Genomic DNA, 16,732 nt, shown 5'->3' with positions numbered 1-16,732 from the left:
CATGCCTTGGGTAATAACTGCTGCCCTCTGTTGGTATTCTCTAAGTGTTTCACTATCTTTTCTTAGTTTTCATAAACCTATCTCCACCTTTGTAAATAGTTCCCTCTTTAAATTTTCTTCAAATACCCCTTTTGTATGCCTTCCTTTTCCTGCTAAGGCCCTGACCTGCACACTGCTCTCAAAAATAGTCTCATAGAGAGCCAGACATAGGTGTAAACAATCTTTTATATCTAGTATTATAATCATGATAACTTAAAAGTACAATGGATAGCCCTAGTTTTCTGCTCAAAATCTGTTTCCCTTTACTTCCTTACTTACGAACCCCTGAACATGTTGGATCAGTGCCATGTTCAGTTAAAAACACTCAATTTTCCAGGTTCCTTGGCTGCTATTTCCGCCAACAAGGATGTAGACAGAAGTCTTCCAGGCGGAGCTTCAGGAAAAGAGATGTATTTCTGACAAAAACTGACAGACTCGACTAGTACACAGACTGTCCTTTTATTTCTTCCTGCCTAGAACAAAGATTCAATATTTGGATGTGTACTGGTCACCCTGAGCCAGGTGAAGTAAAGCCCTTTCACAAGACATAATGGAGTAAGAAGCTTTCTGGAAAGAGCTCTGATCTTTAGTAATTTCCAGAACTGATATTCTGGCCCTCACCTGCCTACATCTAACTCAACTTCCTATTATGTGGCGAAAACAAACCCCATGTGCTTAACTTACTATAGTTCGTTCTTGACGCATGTAGGTGATCAAACCCCAGGTAATATAAATGAGTCAAAAATGACTTTGACTCTGTAAAGACGTGACTCAGCATCACGTACAAGGAAATGTTTTAAATATCTGGACCTAAACCTAGTATGTATGGTTCAGGAAAAAAAGAGAGTTGGGGAAGAAATGAGGTTGAAATATAGATAGACAGATCATAAGCACCTTATCTACTGTGTCAAAGGAGTTCAGGTTTTATTCTGCCAATAAGGAGTGCATTAATCTCAGTGCTTGCAGCCTTAAGTAATGGAATACCTAATAAACGTGACTTAAGCCATACAGGCATTACTTGTACACATTTAATGAGAGACCCATATGTAGGAGTTTACAGGGTAGATTCAGAGGCTGAATGATGTCCTATGCTCAGAATCTTCCATGGTTGGTTTCTCTGCGATTCCCTTAGCTTCCCCATTACCAGGAGCACTTTGACAGTCACACTCAAGGTGTCACATCCAACAGACAGTAAAAGGGGGGCATCTCTCCTCTCTCTCATTTTTATTTTGTATCAAAGAGGAAGATCTTTTCTTGAAGCTCACATCAGACTTCTCTACAAGACTTACTGGCAAAACTGAGTTATTTTTCCCTAAACTCATCTTTGGCAGAGGGGAATGATATTACTGAAAGTTTTCAGAGGCTGCCACCCCTAAATATGCCACGCTGGCATGAGGGTTATGTTGAGTTGAAGGCAATTGAGAAAAATTAGACACTCAGTGAGCTCTCTGGCCTCTCCCAATCTGCCTGAAAGCAGAACATAAATTCCTCTCAGGAAGGTGCTTCCCCCGCTTCCTACACCAGGAAGGCGGTAACGACCCTATCACTAGAGGCAGCAATGAGATGCCCGCTAGATGGACCTGCACAAACAAACCTCACTAAGTAACCCTTATATTCCATTAGTTTCCCCAATATACTTACTCTCCCACAGTCTGATGCCCCTGAAAGCCTAAACCCCTTTTCCTTTGTCTTCAGTCACTTCTCTACAAATGTATTGTTTTTTGTTCAAATGCTGTATAAGCCCCAAGTTCTAACTACCTCTTTGAGTTACTCACCCCTGAATATTCTGAGTAGTAGAGAATGTTGGTTTTTCCTTAATATTTTTTCTTGCCTTTCTGCTCATCTTCCAAGTAAGAGACCTTCAACTTTTGGCTGTGTATATAATGACCTAGAATAAAGAGTATGTTTCCCGTCTACAGCCATGCCACCCTGAACGTGCCTGATCCCCTCTGATCTCAGAAGCTAAGCAGGGTCGACCTGGTTAGTACTTGGATGGGAAAACACCTATGAAGACCGGGTGCTGTAGGCATAAAATATTTTAAAAAAATAAAAAATAAATAAAAATAAGAGATTGTAAGCTGACAAGTTCCTTGCAGTCTATGAGGTCAACCAAGGGTTGCCTCACCTAAAAAAGTATGTTTCCCAGCCTCCCTTTGAAACAAATTTAGATCCTGTGACTACATTCTAGCCACTGGTTTGTAAACCAATAAGTTATATGTAAACTTCTGGAAACCTCCTTAAAAGACACTGGGGATGCTTCCTTTGCCCCTTTCTTCTTTATCTCTTTCTCCTTCCTGCTGGCTGGAAGGCAGGTGTGAAAACTGCAGCTCGAGCAGATATTTGGGGCCATGAAATGATTTTAGAGGTGGAATCTTCCCAGAGTAGGGCTATAAGAAAGGATCTTAATCTCTGTGCACTTTGTAAAATTTAAAAAAAAAAAGAACATTTTATCATATGCAAATTACTATTATTTTTGTCCTCTGTTATTTGTGGCCAAATCTAATACTATACTAATGACTTAAACTGTTTATGGTTTATTCTTCCTGATCAAGGAGTGGAGCCCATTTCTCCTAAGTACATTGCTGACTTACATGTATTTCAACAAAAGAATGACTCTTTAAGCAAGAATGGAAAAAGTGACTGTGGAATATGCCACCAATAGTGTTTGCTAAACGAAATCTTCCAGTACCCATCTGGAAAGATAGAGCATCACTACTATACTTGCATGCCTGAAAGGTCATTCTGCAATGTGTATAGGATAAATAAGAACTGGGAGGAATAGATTTAGAAGGTTGAGATCAGCATTATGAGAACAGCCTTAGATAGTGTCAATAGGATTGGAGAAGCAGGGACAGCTGTGAGGTACTGACTGGATGGCAGGGAAGATGGAAAGGGAGAGATAGGAGATAAGAAGACACCAAGATTGCAATCACAGAAAAGTAAAGAAGATTTAGAAAACACAACATTCTGCACTCTTGTGTTTTCTTGTTGGGGAAAAAAAAAAGGGTATTCAATCAATCAATAAATAAACATTTACTAAACACTTACTACATGCCAAACAGAGGTCTTTGACCATATATTACAGTTAGGTTAGCTGCAAAACTAAAGGAATTTGTTTACAAATAGGAGTTACAGTACTTTTCAGAATTCTACCAGCCCCTAAGTGGAGGACAGAGGTAACTACAGAATGACCCCTGCCTTCAGGGACCATGCTATCCAGTAGCATTGATGAGATATATACACCTGTCACAGAGTAGATGTTCTATATTGCTCTTGAGGATAAATGACATGTTCATGCGGAGTCATAAAATGGGACAGTAATGTGTGGTTTGAGGTTCAAATATTTGGCGGCCCAAACAAAATAAAATGATAGTTCTATCTAGGCAAATAATGAAGGCTTCGTGGAGGTGAGAGTTGACCTTTTTGAAACTTAGTTCACCTCTTGCCTTTATTATTGTTTTCTTATTCTGTTCCACTTCCTTAATCATTCCAAGCAGTCTCGAAATCGATTATCTTTTTAAAATTTAGATCTGAACTGCCAGTAAACTACTTACTGATGCTAAACTTGTCATATTAAAGTATTTTTGCTTAATATGGATTCATTCAATCAGCTACAATTTATTATGCTCCCATTATATGCCAGAATTCAAAGGTAGATTTTTTTGTACCTAATATTTTATATTTTATTTTAATATTCCTAATAAACTATAAGGCAAGTAAGTATATTATCAAGATTGGGTTCAAAGGTGAATAACAGAGTTCAGTAAGATAGAAATCTATTTCTCTATTACAAGTCGGAAAGCCGATATATTGACTCTGTTTATAAAGTCCTCAAGGAACGAGTCTCATTCTAGCTCACTGTTCTGCTGTCTTTAAGATGTTGACCCTGTCTTCTTTGCCCAAGAGAGCAGCTGGAGTTCCAGCCATCTTATCTTCATTCCAGACAGCAGGATGGGGAAAGATTTGAAGATTAAAGGAGGCAAAGGGCTCACATCAGTCATCTTTTATGGAAGGTTCCTTAAAGTTACCACATGACACTTCTAATTACCTTTAGAATGTAATCATATAGCCACATCTATGTACAAGGGATAATAGAAAATGCTACATTATTTGGAACAAAATTTTCCCAGCTAAAAATTGTCACTTTTATTCCCATGGAAGAAAGAAAGAGTGGATATTGAATAATGGCAGTCTCTACAGCAGTTATAATTCTCATTTTTATAGATGAGGAAATGAACACTCAGAGAGTAATTTGTCCCTGATGACACATCTGGTTCATGTCAAAGCCAGGATATGAATTTCTTTCTTCTTGATCCAAATTTGGCACTGATTTCACTATACAACAACAGCCCCATCATTTGAAATATGAAATGGCTTCTTTTTCACAATGATTTTTTTTTCCTTAGAACTGACACAGTTTCACAGATATAAGCAAAAAATTTGGGGACAAGTCAATGCAGTGAATATGTATGTCACAACATCAACCATTATTCTAGTCTTTGATTTATTTTGTTTTCACCTTTCTGTAATGTATTAAAATCTCGATATTAATTCCTAGATTAGTCTCATTTTCTTCATTTTTTTGGTCTTGCCTCTTTATCTTGACAAATACCAGTGTGCTTTTCTTTTGTTTCCTTTTGGTTTTTTTGTTCCTCAATTTCCTTTACTCTCTGTAATTGTGCCTGATGGTTCTATTGTAAAATTACGCCATCGTCCTGGAGCACCCCTTAATGTTTTCCTCCTACGTCATATCCTGTAGGTGAAACCATCTACCATGTCAGTTTTACATGACTCATGTTTACTCTTTTTTGTCATCCTCACCTCTGCTGAACTTTCTGAAAGAATTTCTTGTTTTACTCCAACAATATTTTTCAGACTCCCAAAATTTAAGTACTCAGTACTTCCAAATCCTTATGGAAAATACTACTTGTTCCCTCAGATATGTGAAGAATTGGTTTCCTGATAATCCAAAGATCCATTGTAAATAACTTCTCTTTTTTAAAAATATTCTCTATACTACAGTCTCATTTATCTACGACATCAAAGCTATAATATTTTTCACTTTTCTCAGAGTATCTAATGTCTGAACCCCTTCTAATGCCATCCCATACTCTTGCCACTCTTGTCACAGTCATCATCACTGCGTCTCCTAACATCTAGAACTATCTTCTGTAACTCCTGAACAGTCCATCAATCTTCCAGTCTCATAATAGTAACTTTAAAATCTTGCTTGTTAAATGACTGCAGTTTTTCTCCCTTCATATTTGAAATGTCATCTTTTCTATCAAAAATAACGCGTAATGCAAAACTTCTAATTTTTAGTGATTTAATTTGTCTACTAGCGAGTACTTAGGTCTGAATGCAGGCATTTCTCAATGAATTGTTTTTGAAATTTTGGGGGGATTGGTCCATATGGGCCTCTTTTTGAATGATTCCTGATAACATAGCTGTGTAAACTGATATCTACATATCTTTGTTATTAAAGAGAGAGAATGAATACATCACAAGTTCGGCATTGACTACACTTATATGGAGAATAACGGAGCATGTCCCAGCAAACAGGAAATTATAATAAACAAGAGGTGTTCTGCTGAAAATATAAAATATGACATCACAGATCAAGCAGTTTATGAACAGCAGCAGGTCTCAAGAGAATGTTTTCCCCTACAGAAATACATTAGTGGTTTAATGACAGCGCTTCTGACGTTTTAAACCGTATAAATGACTTCATATGATTCACCTCCCTGGAAAAATATTTTCTGAGACTAAAGATTAGATGAAGACATCTACTTAATTGGAAAAGAACAAAATGATACAATCTTTTATAATTTTTTATTAAACTTGTTGTAACAAAATTTATTTTATATTGCAAAGTCACTACAAATACTTCAACGAAAAATGATTGAAAAGAAATTGTTTCCTGTAAACATTTTTATCTAAGATATTCTCTTTATGTTGTGGGAAAATATCAAGGTTCAGACTGGAGGATCTTCTCTAAAGGATTACAAAGCCTTTGAAAGTTGACTCACAAGACACGGCTGTAATTAAGGTGACCTGGAAATTAGCTCTGTAAGTCTTGGCATGGTGGGTTTGTTGTTGACTTTGAATATTTTTCTTATTATATCCAATGATTTAATTTTCTTCTAACTTTATCCCTTTATAGAATTCTTTAAATTACTGGGTACTCCTATGAGAAATGTAAAGCTATTCTATCACATTTTCTGTCCAAAAGTTTAAATGTTTTATGATATCCTTGTTTTGTCTAAATGACTTGCATAAAAGCCGTTTTTTCTTTTAAATCCATTTTTCTCCAATTTAATTATTTAAATTAGTTAAAAAAATTTTTTTAAAGAACTGAATATTATTGCCAAAATGATATCCCTAAGCACCTTTTCATTTTAAGTAAACAGAATATGTAACAATCTGGGCATATAAACTATTATTTCCACAATTAATTAGATCCCTAGTTTTTCTAGTTTCATTTATAATGTTTAAATTTGAAGACATTCAATGTCCCTATTTTTTGTAACACAAAGAAAAATGCAAATGTTTAAAATGAAAATTTACCATTATTTCCTTTAAGCCATAGTATTTGAAAATTTACATTAGAAATAATCTTAACTAGATCTTAAAATGATTTCAGATAAACAATTAGTAGTACTGTTCACCAAATGATTTTACATTTTTGCCTTCTGGCTTATAGCATGATTGTACTTTCTTTTCCACTTGTGTTGGGGCCATGTGACTAGCTCTGACCAATAAGCTTTGAGCGGAAGTAACCTGCATCAGTTCCAGGATGAATATTTAATTGCTGGTGAGATACTCTCCTGAGCTCCTGAACTCTTCTGTTTCAACAAGGTGATCTATAAAGTTTGAGATGAAAGCCCTTGCTGACTCAAAATGGACGTGTAACATGGGCCAGAAATAACCTTTATTGTTTTAAGCCATAAAGTTCTGACAGTAGATTTTATTTTTATTCTACTATAACATAATCTATCATGACTAAAATGAAATGTTTAAGGTCTTTGAATTTAGGGTCTCTTTTTTTTTTTCAGACTCTACACACATTTACTTTAAATAATGACACTTATTTTTGTCCACTTTAAAAACTGTTAGTAAAGATATAAGAAAAATATGAAGAATCAGGAAAAATATTTTTAAAAAATACAGGAAAAAGCTTGGGAAAATATTTTTTAAATATAACAATGTAAGAAAACACAGAAATAAGTAATTTCAAATTTTCTTTTCTTAGTTACTTCTCCACCAATAATTTTTTTAAATGTGAAAGAGGAACTTCACATTAAAGAAATAAAATTATACAGAGAAATGTAAAAAGAAAATGAAATAATCACTCCCCAGGTATAAACACGTAATCTTATTAACAATCCTATTAACAATTTTTTCCTATGCATATTCAGTACATGCATGCATTTGAAAATGTAATAGTGTACCGTGTGAATTAAAAAATTAAAATAGTAAAACATAAGAACTAGAAGAAAATGCATTCAAATATTTAACCACAGACAAAGTTAATGACATTAAACTCATGAATATCAAAAACATCCTAAAAAGGATATGACACAATGTACTCGTGTAGCCTGAAGTTGAAACTTGTGTTCATAAAAAAAACATAAAAAAAACATAATGCATGAAAAAATGGGTATTTTTAATTTTTAAAATGATTTAAGGTTTTATATTTTGTTATACTCAGAATGCACACTCAGAAGTATATCATCAAGACTTCATAATCTAGTTGTCAAAACAAATTTAATTTACATGAAAAATTCACAAGAAGAGTATGAGATCAAATACAGATTAAAAATACTTTAAAAAGTCAAAGCAAGGAAATATTTAGAGAAATAAGGACTGAGCTTAGCTTTGATTTTCCATGATAAAATAAGAAGAACCTTTTATCTTTGTATGGATCACATATATGACCTCTGTCTTAAAGTTTGTTGTAATGGAGCACACTATTAGAGCAAGAGCAAGTGCATAGAGCAGAACAGATAGCAAAGGGCCTATCTAGCTGTAGGGCTAGCCTTGTAGGGGTGGGCTTAAGGTCTAAGACACAATGTCTTCCTGGTCCATAGATGGCCATCCTCTCTTGTTATATCCTCACATGGTGGAGAAAAAGAGAGCTAGCTCTCTTCCTCATCTTATTAAGACACTAATCCCACCATGGGTCCATTCCTCGACCTCATTACCTCCCAAAGACCCCACCTCCAAATACCATCACATTAGGACTTTAACAGATGAATTTAGGGTTACAAGGGGGCGGGAGAGGGTTACAACCATTCTTTCCATAGCAGTAAGTGCCATAAAAATGCAGAAACATACCTTGGGGCTGTCGTAATCTTGGGGATAGTATCTTTGTTTTGAATATGAAACACGAAATAAAGCTGACGCCAAGCAGTAAGGATTGGGCCATCGTTGCAGGGAACTCTAAAGAGATGCAGGTGCCTAAGGAGTTTATCCCAAAACCACTAGACAGCTTCGGTCAACAAAGCTAACTCCAGATTCTACCTGCTGATACAGAAAGGATTTCTAAACTCAGGCTCCAGATTAAGGAGGATAGAGCTGAGCATGTAGATTAAAGGGCTTTGTTACCTGCAGCTGAACAGAGTTTTGAAAGCCAAAAGTTGACTTTCCCAATTTTGTAAATGTTTCCATATGCATCATCTTATTTGACCCTCCCAAAGCCTGTAGATCTTTGAAGTAGGAAAAACAGGTATCATTTTCCACATTTTAGAGGAGAGGCATAACATGCCCAGGTCCTGAGGTTAGGAAAAGAAGTTTTCTGTCTCCTGCTCAGTGTTCTTCCCTATGAAATGTGAGAAATCATAGGGTTTTTAATAATGGGATAATGACACAGAGAAAAGAGAAATTGTGATCACAATGAAAATAAAAGTTTAGATTTAGCCATATGACTAAAAAAATTTCAAGTTATAGTTAGAGAAATAAGGTTGTAAAATCATGTGAGGCTTCTATGTGATGGATGTTATATTAGTTTACTAGCGCTGCCATGACAAAATACTTTGGACTAGGTGTGTTAAACAACAGACATGTCTCTCACAGTTCTAGAGACGGCAAGTCTCAGGTCAAGGTGTGGGCAGGGTTGGTTTTTTCAAAGGTCTCCCTCCTTGGTTCGTAGAAGGCTGTTTTCTCCCTTTGTCTTCACATGGCCTCTCCTGTGTACATGCCTTTGTCCAAATTTCCTCTTCTTATAAGGACAACGATCATACTGGATTAGGGCCTACCCTAATGACCTCATTTTAACTTAAGTACCTCTTTAAAGACCCTATCTCCAAATACAGTCACATTCTGAGGTACTGGGGGTTAGGAAATAAACATGATTTTTTTTTTTTTGAAGGGGGAAATACAATTCAACCCATACCAGACAGTTTTAAAATCACAGTTTTGGATATAGGTATGACATAACAGGAAATAGGAAGCCATTGAAAACTTTTGAAATGAGTGGCATAATAAAAGCGATGTTTAAGAAAGATTAGTTTGGCAGTGGATTTTAAAATGGATATGGGAAAAGATTAGAAACAAGGAGACCAAGGAGAAAGCTGTTGAAATAGCTAGAATGGCTATCATGAGATTATACTGATGTTTCCAAATATATGCAATTTTTAAAGTGTGATAGAATGCTCTCCTTTTTTTTTAACTTTGAGTAAGTATATTATATAATACATTTCTGTAAATGGTGCTGCAAGCATTCTGGTAAATGCTACAATACAGGGGGGAAAAACACATAAAAGGAGTTAACAAAAATGTGTTCTAGATGCTACATTAATGTTATATAATATGATAATTATAATATGCTACTATTATGCCAATTTTTGACCATTCATCGTGCATTTATTTAGCAAGCATGTATTGAGCAGTGACTATGTGCTTTGTATAGAAAGTAAAAGACATAATCTGCCCCTAGAGGAGCCTGCTATACTTTATGCTCCCTAAAAGTGGGTGTATTAAATTTTTTTCAAGCAACTTAAACTTTTTTATATTGTCTTTGCCAAAAAATATCCTCCTCTAGGGCTTAAACTCCGTGAGCAATCATGAATTTACCCACCCATAAATCACCGAGAAGTCATCAAGCTTCTTTTCCATGGAGAAGCATGGCATTTTCTTCATAAGGAGAGAGTCCTACTATAAACATGCCAGAGAACACATTCTGGTTCTTGCAGCCTCCCCTAAGTGCCTTCAATCACCCTAATTCCTATCGACTTCAAAGAGAGCTCAGAAAAGATATGGCGGAAAAACAAGAAGTTGGCAGGAGTTGTACCCAACACATCCTCAAACCACAGCGTGTTAAAAACATGAACCTTTCATGAAGCTAAGTGCCAACAAATGATACTTAGCATTTTCAAAGAGCTTCCCAATGGCCTAATTAAATGTTATGAGGTCAATCAGTATTATTAGCCTCATTGTGTAGATAAGAAAATGGAAACACAGAAAGGTTAAGTGATGTGCCCAGGCTTTCACAATTCAGCAGTGTTCACATTAGTGGTTGAACTCAGAGGTCCTGACAACCAAGGAATGCTTTCACCCATCTTCCAGTTCCCCTCGAAAATATTCTAGTTCACTATAATTTATCGATCACCTTTTATGAACATCCTTAGTCATTATTAGATATTCGATTTAGTTTCCAAAGGTGAAGGTGCCAGTTCTACATCAAAAATAACCAAAATTTCTCACCAAATAGCTCCAAATTCAACAAAGTGTATTAGAGACAGAAAAGATTCTGCCGAATGTGGATTTTTCTTAGCAGAGAACTCTAAAATTATCATTAATTTATATATATTCTTATACCTTTTTTGTATATCATCTTAGTGATAAATGTGAGGTGATGAATTTTCCATTGTGATGCATTCAATAAAAATTTTTAAAGTTCCCATAAACTCTCATGAAGTTTCTAGTACCCTGTCACTACGAGAGGCGATTCAGAATGCTTTTAAATCAGAGTCTGACACATTAAAATAGTGCAACAGAAGTCGTAGTCTCAGAATAAATTGTTAAATAATTCCTACCATGCTGGATGTTAATTATTGGCTTAATATCATCCTCTTGATAGAGAGGTTGATATAATAAGGTACAATTTAGGCTATTTCTTTTCCGACTATGAAAAATAAATTCATTTCAAGTTCATACAAGAGCCGTTGTTGTGGATTACAACTAATGCCTATACATACTGAACTTTAAATCTCTTGCATATGCTTTTTCACTTAGGCTTTTTAAATTAATAATTTTTTTAAAATCTAGCTAAGTTTCTTTCATCCCTGCTTAAGTCGAAATCCACGTTTATGTTTCCCCACCCCAATATTGCATAATAAATTGTTTCATGTTTTTAATAGTTTAAAGGCAATGCATTGCTTAATATGTTACTAATAAATATGAATACACTCAATCTTCCAGTACCAACCTTACGTTCCAATAATAATAAGTTTTATTGTTTTTCATTTATCCACATTTTGTTTTTTTTCTAGGAAATTTGATCTTGAAATATGAAAAGATTACAATTAGAGGTCTGCAGCCTACCCCTCTTCATTGTCACAGGAAGTTTTTTTGATATTGGCCTAAAAGAGATGTACAGTATTAATTAATATAATGGATAGACTTTCTGGATAGAATGCGGAAATCACTTTCCTTTTCTAAAACAAATTATTCCCATCAATTTTTCTTCCTAGATCTTGGGACTTTATCTTTGACAGTCTATCCGAATTATCGTTAAAATAGACATTGGAGTGGTATAGAGTGGTGGTTAAGTTCTGGGTTCACTCTGCTTAGCTTTAAATCCTGACCTAGCCACTGTCCAAATGTGTAATCTTGGGCAAGCTGTTTAACCTCTCTAAGCCACAATTTCCTCATCTGTAAAATTGGACTAAAGAACAATATGCTTCATAGGCTTGTTGTGTGAATTAAAGGAAATAAAACAGATAAAGCACTTAGTATAGTACCTGTAATAAAACAAGTACTCAACAAAGGTCAGTTATTATCATTAGAATGTAAACAATGGAACTTGCAGATTGGTCAATTTATCCTTACTAATTTATATTTAAATATCTACTCACTAAGCATTTTTGAGTGTCTACTCAGTGTCTGAACTAGGTAATTCTATGTAAAATTCTAGTTAGTGTATTCGATGAAGAAAAGAGAAAGGAAGATTTTGTTCATTATTGAGGCATTAAAAGTCTATACTATTCCAACTATATGACATTCTGGACAAGGAAAAACTATGGAGACAATAGGAAGATCAATGGTTGCCATGGGATGGGGTGGGGAGAAGGAATGAATAGGTGGAGCACAGAGAATTTTTAGGGTAGTGAAAATTCTCTGTATGATATTATAATGATGGGTATGTGCCCTTACACATTTGTCCAAAACCATAGAATGTATATATACATCAAAAAGGAATAATAATGTCAACTATGAACTTAATGCCAAGAGAGTATTCTCAGGGGAGGGTATTGTGTTGAATAATTGTCGTGTTAGTGGACAATCAGCATTTTTTGAGGATCTATCTTATAAAGAGACTGAACTCACTTTCCCATATCCCTTGCACATTGAAAAGGTCATATGGCCTTGGTAAGGGTGTAGCAGAAGCACTTATTTTGGGAAGGCAACAGTGATGGGGATGCTGGTGTCCAGAACCCAGCATCCGCAGGGGCAGCTATGGGGTTGCCTCCCGTCCCAGTAGAGATGATGGTGCATTTCTCCATTTGGGCAGTCTCCAACTGTGGTTTGGGTGTTGGTCCTATCTTCAGAGATTCCTAACGTAACTCTTTCCTTTCCAGGGTATACATGAGCTACCTAATGTCAACTAATAAAATGTTGGGCTATTGAAATCATGTAGACTTTGCTTCGTTGTCAGAATCTTAAATACAATGCCCTAAGTGACATATATCTTAAGACAAAAACATAAGAGGCAGGAAAAACTTCGGGCATGGAGGCAGATATTGTCATCATTCACTGATATTCTCTTTCTCTCTACAAGTAAGGTTGTACTTACCTGCCCCCTTGAACTGAGGCACACCTTGTGACTGGCTTTGGCCAATGAGTAAGCAAATGTGATGTAGTCCTTTCCAGGTGAAGTCATTTAATTTCCATTTCTCTACTCTCTGCCTCTCTCTTCCCTTGCTAAGGCTTTTGTGGAGGGAATAATATCAAGCCCCCACAGGGAGTGCCACTGCCCACAGATTGGCCAATATGAGCGGAGGATCTTCATGATAAGGGAGTAAACTGTTGCTTAAGCCACTGAAATTTGAGGCTGTTCATTACTACAGGATAACTTATGCTTTCCTGACTAGAATGGGCACATTAGAGTTTGTAGAAGAATTATATGTGCTCACACTATTTTTAAATAAATTGAAATGATGACTTGATGACTTAAGCCCACATTTAGAGCTTTCATACAGTCTAAATTGATTCTATAGCAATATATCTGAAAATACTTAAATCCCTTGAAATTCATTTCTTCTACTTATTATTATTACTATTATTACATTTTAAATTTACACTTATGAACACTGTGGCTTGGGACAATACAGACTTTTTGAGTGCTTCAGTGGCGTAGCCTAGAGTAGAATTAACTCCAAATAGGTTGTGTGGAAATAGAGAACTGTTGCATTGATAACCTACATATTTCTTACCCATGTTGTAGTTATTTGGAGTAATTTATGATAATAAAGTTGAAGTACTTGAAAAATGAAATTGGCAAAGGCAGAAAATATAAATCCACTATCAATAATTATTAGTCAGCAAATAAAATAAGTTTTATCTGATATGCACATGAGTATTGATTAATAGTAACTGTTTGAAGGCTGTGTAAAGAGTCTGAAGCTAAATTCAGATTCATTTAGAAAGTGAGCCATGGTTGACTTACATATCTGCAGTGGGCATGGAAGGAACTAAACATACGTGTCACATGTCTACTTCCCTTTCCTACAGTATAGTGTCTGTTTATATGTGTGAAGTAAATTTGTCCTGTGTTTGAAACACTAAACACTTCCATTTGATATTTAAACAAATGGGATAGAGAGCCCTAAAAGGAAATGTGTTATTTTAGATAGTTTGTTGCACAACACCCTCCATCTTGCCAAAAATAACTCCATTATAAGATTAAAATTTCTGGTTACTCCTACTTCAACTAAGACATTTGATGAGATTACTACTGGGTCATGTCTCAAACACATTTCACTAACATACTACTTATGAAATTAAATCGTAATTGGTTGGATTGGAGACCCTTCTCACCCTCCTTCCTCTACAAGATTGTGAAGTGTCTGAAATTAAGGTCCATAGCTTATTCATCTTTATGTCACCAGGAGCTGTTCAGACTCTGATATATAATATATCTTTAATGAATGATTGTCAAATATAAGCACTGCAGATGGAATTAACAGCACGACAAAGTCTTTGTTGTTTATATGGCAGAGCTGTAGGATCTCTCTCAATTCAGCAGTTTTGTATATATATTAGCTGGCCACTGGGTTGAATGTCTTCTTGGAGCATATTGTAAAGTTCTCCAAATCAAACTGGGAATTTCTAGTAAACCCAGGAGTGGTCCCAGCTGGTAAAAAAAAAAAAGTCCAGAGATGTGAGAGCAAAATTAGGTAATTAAACAGGCCGTTCCAATTGATGAAACCACAACCATGGGAATAAGGCTTGGGCCATCCACAGTGGCTGCATATCATCAGCATTGGTCTCAGGTTTTCCATTCTTATACCTCATTCATCCTGGCCCGCTGCTGACTCTTCTGGCCTGCTGGTCGAGATGCTGTGCTAGTCAGTGGAAGGTGAGTGGTGTATGTGATGGAGGAACTCGCCTGGTCTGCTTGTGCTCCTGTCATTTCACACGCCTCAGTGTCTCAGGGCGAGGCTGGCTCAGAGTAGCTTTTAAAGCAACAAAGGACTAGTTCATTGAATAGTCTCCTTGCCTGTTCTGTCTCCTGCCTATTTTGCTGCTACCCAACTCAATAATTTACTGAAAAAGAATGCTGCATACTAACAGTTTTCTCACATAAAATACCCAGTGGGTCTGAGGTATACCAGCATCTCTGGAAATGTGAGTGAAAATGTATTACTCTAGCTGAAACAGACTGTTTACGTTTCACAAAGACTTAGTCGCTAAGCAGATTTTCATAGCAGTCACCAATATATTTAGGAAAAACTAAGTTGCCAGAAAATATCCTCTCTTCTTTTAAACAGGCTTGAAGCCTGAGAAACTCTTAGCATAAAACACTAATTCAATTTTATTTATAATCTTAAACATCATCCAGAAGAGCATTTCAAAAATTATATGCTAGGAAAGATAAGACTCTACCCTATAATTTTAGAAACAACTGTATGTCAGGCTGCCAGATAAATATTTACAACACATTCAAATTTAGCTGAACTTATATGACTTCAATCAGTGAAACCAGTTCCAGACCCCAAGGTCACAAAAGCTGTTATCAGGTTTCCCGAGCCTGCTGCCACGTTGTGTCGGAAACCAAACGCCACACACTCCGGGCTTCCTCAAGTCCTGAAAAGCTGATGTGATGATAATCTTCTCCCTCTTTCCTGTTCTTGGAAAACACCTCTTTCCCCAGTAACCAATATTTCCTTCTTTAAACAGGTGAAGGAGTAGGTCACCCCTCTGAAGCCAGCACATCTTTCTGCTCTGGCATGTAAGCTGCAAAACGTTTAGGCTGGAATTTCAAGGGTAGGAACTGAGTTGATGATGGGGGCGGATGTAAAGACATCCCATAGCAGCAGGCTCCCAGCCAAATTTACATTGTCAAGTTATCTGCCTAAAAAATGCTACAAGGGCCATGGAGGTGCCCAGAGTGGGAGGCTGCCAATTAGGAGGAGTGTGAATGAGACTTACGGGGCTGGCCAGGGTGACAAGGCCGCAGTCATCATTTGGCAGGAGGCAATTAAAGATAGGTGTCTGACAGCGTGGCCAGGGTTCTCAGGAGCTTAGGTACGGCTCTTGGAACTGTGCTCTCTATTGTAAATTATTGTACTCAGATTAAAAGTGCCTACTGCTCACTCCAGTGTCTGAATTGTATGTAGCAAACACTTTTATTTCCTTAAGTAACCAGCACTTGTAAAGTTTAGTCAATGGTTTAGAGAGCTGTGGGATAGAGAAGTGAGAGGAAAAAAAAAATCATATTTCCAGGTTTTTTACCTACTTAATGAGAGAAAAAAACTGATAATAATTCAGAGAAAAATCCAAAATCAGCACAAAATAAGAATCAAAATCAACACTATACTTAACTAATGATAACATTATAAATTATACTTTACTAACCTAAGGATTTGCAAAGTAACATAGAATCTTTTCAAATCATTTTAACAGAATTAGACTTTTTTTCAGAAAAGAATGGTATGATTGGTAGAACAAGGTGAGAAACAAAATAAGAGAAATCAGTCTCGATCTTAGGCAGCATTCTTTGTGTATCATTATGAAATGGACACGTAGTGTTGAATTAGTCACTCCCAAGTGATGAATCTGCAAGGTGTGTTTTGACCACGTGTAATAGTTAGGTTTCTAATGGTCACGGGTTTGAGATAAAACTATGAAATCACGCTATTTTCAGGGCTCTGAGTATAGGCATTTTTTTAAGGGAGCATTGGCAAGAATTGACAAGAATTGGCAAGGATAGCTAGAGGAAATTTTACAAACCACAAATCATCAACAAGGT

At 36.1% G+C, this 16,732-nt stretch overlaps 1 pseudogene; it reads left to right on the top strand.

Annotated features, from left to right (window-relative positions):
• The first annotated feature begins 1,950 nt into the window (after positions 1-1,950).
• LOC120595809 (uncharacterized) lies at positions 1,951-2,068 on the top strand (annotated as a pseudogene).
• Positions 2,069-16,732: the final 14,664 nt, after the last annotated feature.

The sequence above is a fragment of the Pteropus medius genome, unplaced genomic scaffold (genome assembly GCF_902729225.1).
Source record: "Pteropus medius unplaced genomic scaffold, Ma_sr-lr_union100, whole genome shotgun sequence".
Lineage (NCBI taxonomy): Eukaryota > Metazoa > Chordata > Mammalia > Chiroptera > Pteropodidae > Pteropus > Pteropus medius.
The sequence above is the reverse complement of the archived record's forward strand: the minus strand, read 5'-3'. Positions and strand labels throughout refer to the sequence as shown.